Raw genomic sequence first — 10,208 nt, forward strand, 5'->3', positions numbered from 1 at the left:
AGTTTTCACATGGAGTTAAGAGTTAGTTGTTGGCTTCACAGGAAATAAAATGCTGTTACTACATCACCACCAGCTAAAGGTAATGTGCTGAAAACCTGTCAGACCTATCGGTCAGACTTAACTGCCAGAGTTCTTGTTTTATACAGGAGTTTTTAAATTAATTCAAGGCGATTCTAACTGCTCTTCAAATAAATTTAATATCTAAATACCAGACAGATAGCATATCATACTTCCTTATGGTTCAGAAGCAAAGGGAGTTCAGCCTAAAATTCATTTGCAGACATCTGTAAAACACATTGCTATGGAATGACAATAGAGGTGATCCATAACTTGAAGTGGGCACTTGTTCTTTATTATGAAATACAGATATAGTGACACAAAACATTGCTTTCAACTAACTGTGCTCAATGCAGGCTAAAAACACAATATAACTGCATGCCAGACATTGATTGTCTGTTGCCAGTGAACATCTGCTTGATATACACAGACATCTTGTGATTAGGCTCTGCTCGGTAGCTAGACCAGCAAATGAAAGGGGTGGAGGGGAGGAGGATGAACAAGCTTTCTTTCTGCAAGTAATAAACAAACCATAAATGTGTTTATTTCCATAAAGAGTGGAAATAAAGATTCAGAGTTCAAAAGGTATTCGCTTTCAGCACATTTCTTCATTGGAGCTGGCTGTTTACTTTTCATTGGCAGTCATCTATAACCGAGTGTATTTTCTGGAGGAAAGAGATTTTCATCTGCTGAATTTAAAGACCTAATGAATAAGGAAACAACATGCATATTAATTTATTATATGCATGAATGACAAACAAGCTGACTTATTAAACTAATTATCCAAAGGAGTACAGAATAAAAATGTTGTAATCCATTGTTCTTAAGAAATGTTACATCTCACCAGGGTTTTTTAAATCCTCTAATTCCTGTGGGTTGTAATTTCCAGTTTCAGAAACATCTCCGTCAGCTCTGTACGTCATTGCAATAAAATCCAGTTGGGGCCAGATCTTACCATGATCCCAGTTAATGTTCCTGAGGGACAAGTATCAGTGCTGCTAAGCAAACTGGACACCGTCTCCATTTTGCAGGTCCAAAACAATGTATTTCAGGAACTATAATAATGAAAAGAAGTGTCTACTGTGATCTGCTAGCTAATTTATACATCTTATACTTGCAAAAACATATTAGCTAGCTTATTTTCCCTTTGGGTTTGTTTACTATGCATTTTGGAAAGAGGACAGAAAATCTCCAGTTAAGGCATTGGTTAAAATTAGGAAGTAGGGGTTCAGTTCAAAGATCTGCTGAAGATTCCTAACCGCAGTTTATAGGTACATCAATTTCCTCAGTTAAATAACTGAAAAACTCTTTTGCTAGTCTCATTTCTGCCTGGAGCATTTTTGCCACTTGAGAGGATGTTACATTCTATAAAGCCACAAGGGAGTCTTTCATTTATCTAGTATGTCTTGCCATATAAAAAGGCCAAAAGAGCTCCCTGAATTAATTGCTGTAAGAAAAACATTTTATTTTTTAGAAATTCTATAAGCACCTACATGAAGAAGAAGAAGGGAAGATCATTCTGTGCTAATGACTGGCCTTTTCACTATTCTTAGTGTTTGCTTTCCCTCTAGTCTCAATGTGGAAGTTTACCATATGGCTGGAAGAATCCAAAAGAGATTGAATATATGTTTATTTCATTGCTGAAGAATGCCCATCTAACTGATTCCTTATGGTGGAAATCTGATATTTCTTATGATTTGACTGCTTTTACCCAATATCTAACCAAAATCTTCCTTTCTGCACACTGAAACCAAGTAGTCATTATCTATCTTTTTGTCTGTTTCTGGTAAAAGTGTTTAAGTCAATATCAGAATGGATACCTTAGCAGATAGCATTACCTGGTTTAGTAAGAACCTATACCCTTCATAAGTAGGTAAATTCTATTGAATATTTTTGCATTTCTAGTAAACAGACATACCTTTTTCAGAAGAGGTTTTAAATATTAAAGATCTAGCCTCAGAGTATGTATTTTTGTCATTTCAGTGTCATCTCTTGCAAAATGTGTGCTACAAAACACTGTTCCACTTCTCATTAATACATTCTTCTAGGTTACTTTATATCACAGCAATGATAGATTTTTTTTATTTATAGAAATCAAGGAAATTTTATGCTACCTCATCAGAAATAAAATGACACATAAAATTACCTCACTGTATATCAATTACTTGACTGTTTCCAAAAGACTAGGAATGAACAGGAGAGGATTTTATTTTTCCTCTAGGCAGTCTCAAGGAGATACTGAGTCTCAAAGAACATTTGTTGTCTCATAAAAAATACAGCAGGTACTTTTGCCATACATAGCCTTGTGGAATACCATAGACTGATAGAATGGTTTGGGTTGGAAAGGACCTTAAAGATCATCTAGTTCCAACTCCCCTGCCATGGGCAGGGACACCTTCCACTAGACCAGGTTACTCAAAGCCCCGTCCAACCTGGCCTTGAACACTGCCGGGGAGGGGGCAGCCACAGCTTCTCTGGGCAACCTGTTCCAGTGCCTCACCACCCTCACAGGGAAGAATTTCTTCCTTAGATATAATCTAAATCTACCCTCTTTCAGTTTAAAATTGTTAGCCCTCATCCTATCACTACGCTCCCTGATAAAGAGTCACTCCCCATCTTTCCTGTAGGCCCCTTTAAGTACTGGAAGGCTGCTATAAGGTCTACCTGGAGCCTTCTCTTCTCCAGGCTGAACAACCCCAACTCTCTCAGCCTGTCCTCACAGGGGAGGTGCTTCAGCACCCTGATCATCTTTGTGGCCTCCTCTGGACCCGCTCGAGCAGCTCCATGTCCTCCTTATGTTGGGGGCCCCAGAGCTGGACACAGGACTCCAGGTGGGATCTCATGAGAGCAGAGCAGAGGGAGAGAGTCCCCTCCCTCGACCTGCTGGCCACACTTCTCTTGATGCAGCCCAGGATGCAGTTGGCTTTCTGGGCTGTGAGTACACATTGTTGACTTATAGCCAGTTTTCCATCCACTAGTACCCCCAAGTCCTTCTCCACAGGGATGCTCTCAATCCAGTCTTCCCCCAGCCTGTGTTTATGCTTGGGAGTGCCCCAACCCATGTGCAGGACCTTGCACGTGGCCTTGTTGAACTTCATGAGGTTTGCAGGGACCCACTTCTCAAGCCTGTCAAGATTCCAATATCTTTGTATTATTCTACAAATGAATGCTTGGAATAAAATGAAAGATGCCAGAACTTTATACATGGTTTTAACAACTTGTTAGAGCATACTGCAGTGCATTTAAAAAAATCTTAGATTTACTATTAAACACTCATCTACCTACGTAGTATTAGTCTAAAAACAACCCATAAGAACAATCGCATGTTTTAAATATATTGCTAATGTTTAATGAAATTACAAACCAATCAGTGAGCATGTATGATAATTATATCTAGGTATGGAGTTTTGAATTTTTCAAACTTTTGGCTTTAGCCATATCTGCACTTTTTCATGGAACACGAATAAAAATTATGCACATTCAGGCAAACAAAAATTGCTCTGAAAAACATTTCTGAAAGATTTCATACTTAGCAAAACAGCACTGCTAGAGACTTACATAGCATTCTTTTTGTTTTTAAAGGCCTAATCCAAAATCTATTTAAAGTTGATGAGAATGTTTTTATTGAATTCCATGTGCTCAGAACTGTGCTGTAAATGCAAAAAAATTGCTTCCAACTGGGAAGAGAAATATTAAATATACAAACATATTAACTTACATGTAGAAATATATATCAAGATTTTTTTAAGAAACTCAGAGTCTTTTAATAGACTATTTTATAGTAGCATTCTAACATTCAATTTCTCCTCACAAATTTCTTAATATTTGGGTAATGAAACAGTATGATTTCCTCAGAAGATCAGAATATAATATAATGGATACAATAGATAGATTACTGTTGTTAGGTCTCAGAACATATAAATTACACTTCTCTGAAATGAGATTCATTGTCTGTTATGTTTGCTTATAAGGAATACATTCAGTAGAATCAATATCTTTTTTTTTTTTTAATTTACAAATGTTGTCCTTGAGAAATTCCCATCACTACTGCACTAGTATTTGAATATATATTATGAGTATGAATATGTGAGTCTGTACACTTATGAAAGATATTCATACCACCTGTTAGATATCTATTCAGTTATTTTGAATACCCTTCTGATGAGTCTCTTTTCTTCCATTGACATAGGAGTCTAATATAACCCTAAACTTGATAGCTGTGTGTGTAGGGAGAAAAAAAAAAACAAACCAAAAAACACAACTGCTTAGAAAATATGTCCAGTAATTAAGAGTCATAGGACTTATGGCAAGACATATCTTGACAAGACACCTACATGAAAAAGGCATCTACATGAAATAATTGTTTCTCCCTTTGTGAGAAATATTGGAAGTGATGGACTGTAGCCCGTTTTGTATTTTTTTCCTTGATATGCTGGATAAGCATATATGTAAATCTACTGTTATCTCCTTGCTTCTTCTTCCACCCTCCATCCGAGCTGTTCTATTCACTGTAAGGTTACAGCATAGCTTCAATGCACAAGAGATCTCAGAGGTTAACTTTTGCTCCATCTCCAGGCTCTCATTCATCCTTGCCAGTTTAAAGCTCCTCATATTAATGTATCCTGAACATAGTTGGCTTTCAAAACATTTGTTAAAAATACTACTAGACAACACAGTTTCCTTCTAACAATGTGGGATAAACAGATATTCTCTATGAAAGAATCACTCGTATAACATAAAGAATACATATATTCATTATATCTTTTGTAGAATAAAGAAGCAAAACCGAAAAAAAATAACACAGCAGCAAATTGAGGGGAAAAAAATGATTCATTCTGAACTGGGAAGGGGGCTTACTAATTCCTGAGTTCAGACTAACTTCAATCCAACTTTTTACTAAATAATAAATCAGAGAGTCTTTAAAGGCTAAGTAAATCGAGGAATTGCTTTTTTCAAGTCCCATTTTTCTAAGAGTACTGCACTTTTTGTTTTCTTAATGCAAACCAATAGGCTGAAGTAAAAGCCTTTGTGCATAGGTATAATAGAGGCTCTTCTCACAGAATAGAAAAAAAAGAAGATGAAAATGTTGATTCTGGCAATTGAGAATATGCATTTAATCTATGATCTTTCAGGCAGTCATCTTTTCACATTCAAAAGTACATTTGTTGCCCAGTCAGAAGAGACTGTGCAGAGTTCTCTGAGGTCCTTCATCTTTGGAGGCCTTTATCATGAAGACTGTTTTATTTTTCTTCTCTTCCTAACAAAAATTTGTTTTATTATAAAACAATAAAACAATGCATGTTAGAAAGGGCATCAAAACTTTATGTTATTGTTCCATGATTGAACAACTCTCGATCCCAAGGAATCTGCCTAAACTTAAAAATCTTAAATTGAAACAAATAGGGACACTAACATCTCTGAGACAAAAGACATTATGAGAAAAAGAAAATATTTTCATAGAAACATCTCTGAACCAAAAGACTTACTATAGTTTTGCAGGAGTGCCAAAAAGACCATGCATTCTTAGATACATGAATTTGGGGTGAGAAAGTCAGAAAAATAAGTAGTGTGAAGCAAAGGAAGATGCTAATAGGGATGGGTCAAACATGAGGATAAATTCTGAGTACCAGGTTTCTTTTACAAATATCTTCTGACTGACTCTGAATGCTGCTGCAACAGAAAAAGGCTACTTGGGTGTTTTTTGAGGTGATCACTTCAAGGATGGGGAGAGGAAATTCGACTTCAAGACTCTGGCCGTCTCAGGAACTCATCTGAGTAGCTATGAGATTTGCTCAGACTTAAGTACAGTAAATTATAAATTCTAACCTAATGGAAATAAAGTGTCCTGCAAGCTTATTATGCAAATAACATTTAATATGAAGTTAATATCCACTTAGTGGTCATTGACTGTAAATATCTAAAACTGGAAACAGCACAGTGCCAAAGTACTGTATTATAAGACTGACCTCTGAATTTATCAGCACAAAGATTTAACTGGTCCTGTTGACCTATTCATACAACTTGTATTACATCCAGGTTTTTGCATGACACAAAACATAAAAATGATGACCCCCAAACTGACAAAGTTAACTAGCACCTAATTTTACATTAATCAAGGAAAATTAACTGTCTGTGGTGGATTAGATTCACAAACTGTGCATCTGAACATCATAGTGTTTCTTGACCTAGAAGCAGTTCACATATCAAAAAATTAACTGGAATCCCTGTTTATCTGTAAAGGGTGTTGGTCACTGGCAGGAATATTTGGATTACAACTACTTGCAGTGATACATGTCTTTATCCTGGTTTTAATTTAAATTAGATGCCACTTATAACAAAGATTTACTTCACTGTGTCCAGAAAACTGTCTGTATACTTTACACCACTACACCATTCTTCAAGCTGTGCTGAAATCAATGGAAGAATGCACTATTGGAAAACAACAGATCGTGGCACTTGTAAATGCCAATGGGTATTCCATGTTGAAGTGTGTTATTCATGCCTTACACACTGAAATAAGGAATCACATACCCTATACAGATTTTGCAATACATACACTGACTCTCAAAGTCCCCGTAAATTAGGATATGGTACCCTATGTCATTCTTAGAAGACTAGAGTATACTCTGCATTTCTAGATTCTAAACTGCTAAGCAGATATCAAGAGAGAAAGTATTACCTCATTTCAGCAACAAGGGAAGCAGAGGAAAGATAAAGTGTAGGCTTGAGCAACCAAAAAACAACATGACTGAGACTGGACTTTAATAAACTTGAATGAAATATTTATATAAGAAAATTTCAACATCTCTGTCTCGCTGAATTCACACATTATTCAATAACTTGAGCACAGGTAGACAAAAGGAAGCAGAAATTCGTGGCTTGTACTTGACTTGACTTGCTTGTAGCCAAGTTGTTCAGTGGACTGTGAGTACTACCATTGGTGGGGCTGAGACTGATTCTCTCCAGTCAGAGGGAAGGACCTTTTGCTATTGGTAATAGTTTTTGCACTCTTAGTGTCAACTGAAAGAAATAGATGTGGCAGTAGCTAATGGCAGGTATATTACTCTCTACTAGGGCACAGGCAAAAGCCTGTTACTGTTTATTGCCCGTTTTCATCCAAATGTGTCAAGGGCTTTCACCCCGGCTGAGCATTGATGAGAGTAATGCTGGTTTTGCACTTGAACTGGGAAGAAGTTCCCTATAAAGACAGGCAACAAATAGGAAATAGTGACTATCCAGGAAGAGAGGGCCATGCGACTTCTCTGCAGAAAGAGAGTCCTCTTTTCTTTGAACTAGTGTTCAAATATGCATTTAGCTTTTTGATGCTATCCAGTCACACAAAATGTGTATGTAGCCTTTTTCTGCTTCTCAAATTTACTTTGCAGATTTACAGGTTGTTTCCTCACAGTGATACTCGTCTGTAGAAAGCATTTTGGACAATACAGGTAGTGAGACCGACAATTAAAATTACCCAGTGTTTTCCATTATAATTCCCTGTTACCACTACAGATTTTAGCTTTATTATATTTCTGTGGATTGTATGGAGATTATTTATGGGGAGTATCAACAAAACTAAAAGCGGTACAGTCTCTTGGATTGATGTTAGAAATCTAAGTGATGCTATTGGCGATAAAAGTTTATCCCTTTTATTGGTTCAGTTTCTTATTTGGAATCTTTTGGATACCTCAAGGTAATAAGAATTGAATAAAAGTGCAATAGGTACTTATATATTAGTCCACTGGCAGGAACTGTGAGGTGCCTCATGGAAAAAATGTACTCAGCAACTGTGGAAACTAAAGCTTCTTTTTTTTTGCTGATGGCAGCAAAACTGAATCAACTAATTGACTCCGTCTATATTTTTACAGTTGGCTTCTAACATATTCTGAAGTTGGATTTTACACTGCCTTTTTGAATTTCTGTTTCTGATTCAAGAATGCACTGCCTTTGAAAATGGTCTGATCACCGTCGTGCTACATGTAATAATCAATTTATGGTAGGATAGAAACACAAACAGAGTCTAAATATACTCTACAGAAATATGGAAGTTCTTTAATCTGGACAGTTTCTCTTCATGGAACTGAGGAATAACACACAAAAAGGAAACTGCAAACAGATGGTATTTGGCATGCCTTTAAATACAAAGATGGAGTAAACACAAATTATTCATGTGTAAAACCAGTGTGAAACTGGGAGATTTGACGTTTACAAAATACTATCTTTGAAATTAGGGTGGTGTTTTTTACTTCTTACATTTTAAGTATTTTTGGTTCAAAACAACGGAAAACAAATTTAATGGCATGCCAGATTTTTATTTTTTCAGAGCATTAAAATGACTCCTCAGAGATTCCAGGAAATTATTTATTCACAATAAATTAGAGCTGCTGAAACTGCCAGCCAGACTGTCTGCAGCAAAACTTACAAATGTTTTATTGTCTAACATCATTGAAGTCTGCCAATAAAATTGGGCTTCATTCTACAGTCAGTGAAATATTGTACTCCCTCTCTATAGGGCTGTTTATTTAGTATCCACTCACATCGTGTGTGTTTATGCATGTGTGTGCATGTGCGCTGACAAATGTGTGTTATCTTATAAAGAGGAAAATTAAAACAGACATAGCTGAAGACAGAGTACAAAGACCTTGTATTAACCTATTTTCATTCTGAATCTTGTTCAGACACCCAGTAATATACATTCTTTTCTAGCATTTATGGTTTACAAACATATATAGAGTCTTTACAAAGGTATAGTGGGCTAGTAAGCTGTACAAATGAACTTTTGTTGAAGTCTTTTAGTGTTGCTGTATTTTTAGGTCTGCATTTAAATCATGAAAAAGTTATTTAGAAAAATAATTTGGAGAGTTCACAGATTAACAAAGAGTGACACCCACGGTATGCCCCCACATATTCTTTGGACAGAAGGGCAGGCCTGATCTAGATGGTGTTTGCTTCAATATTTGTCTGGAAATATTACTTACAAATTGAGAGAAAGAGGTTTGCTCAGTCTTTAAAATAAAAAAGATTGACAAGGCATGGAAATTCTAATAGCAGGTACTTAACGAGCACACAAATCAACGTTTATGCGATGTGCCTATCTTTCAGCTAGGAAGCAGAATGGAATCTTTTGACTGGCCACATCAAAGTAAGTTTTGGGTCAGGCATCCATACTATTCCAATAATGGGCCCATACAGACTCAGAGCACAGAAGGAAAAGGTCCATGCAGTGTCCTCTACTGTACAACTATTTCTCATGAATTGCTTTCCTTTTAGACATTTCTTTTTACCACGATATTCTCCGAAATCTTGGTAGCTTTTTCTCTTGGAAGTTTAGCTAAAGAAGTGCACTAATTTCACTTTTTAATCCTAACAGTAAAAACAGGTGAATCTACAAGGCTAAGTTACAGATTTACCATCTCTGTTAGTAAAGTTGCATTTTCATCTCCCTACTCCATGCAGAGACAAGTAGATCATCAGCAGTGCATTCATGGCACTGTACGAATAAAAGTAAGGTTTTTGCTCAACTAAGCCATTTATTACACTACACAGTGAAATCTGTGGTTTCTTTAATTTAGGCTTATGATTTTGATAAACTGAATTAAGTGGAGGAGGGGACGAAGGTGGAAGGGAGCCTATAACATTTTAAAATGTATTTAAGGGAGTGTTCTTATCCCGTCTATGTCGATCAACACTCCTGTCTCCCAGGTACCAGAATTTGGTGCAGCTTTGCTGCACTGTTATCACAGAATCCTCTAAAAGCCCAGCTGTGAACTTGTTAGAGGAAAAGGAGTCTAAATTCTTCTACAACTCGGGCTGCCCACAGAGTGCTCCCCATAGGGAATTCCATAATTAATGGGATACATCATAAAGTAATACTTCCCAAGGAATTTGCTCTATTTTCCCGTACAAGTTTGAAGAAGACTGAATCTAGAGAAGCTTATTTCATTTCTCATTTCAGTGGACCTTTGAGAAAGGTTTCTGAAGGGGCTTTGCAAGACCTGGGTCCTGTCATAATTCTAGACAAGTAGGTTTTAGCTTCCCCTCCTGGGATGGGTGGCTACTATACACCAGTGAAGAAAAGGAGAGAAAGGGAATGAATAATAAGCTACCCAAATTCCTGTAGTCCTCACTCAAGTGAAACCTATTGCCTGGTATTT

The sequence above is a fragment of the Strix aluco genome, chromosome 8 (genome assembly GCF_031877795.1).
Source record: "Strix aluco isolate bStrAlu1 chromosome 8, bStrAlu1.hap1, whole genome shotgun sequence".
NCBI lineage: Eukaryota > Metazoa > Chordata > Aves > Strigiformes > Strigidae > Strix > Strix aluco.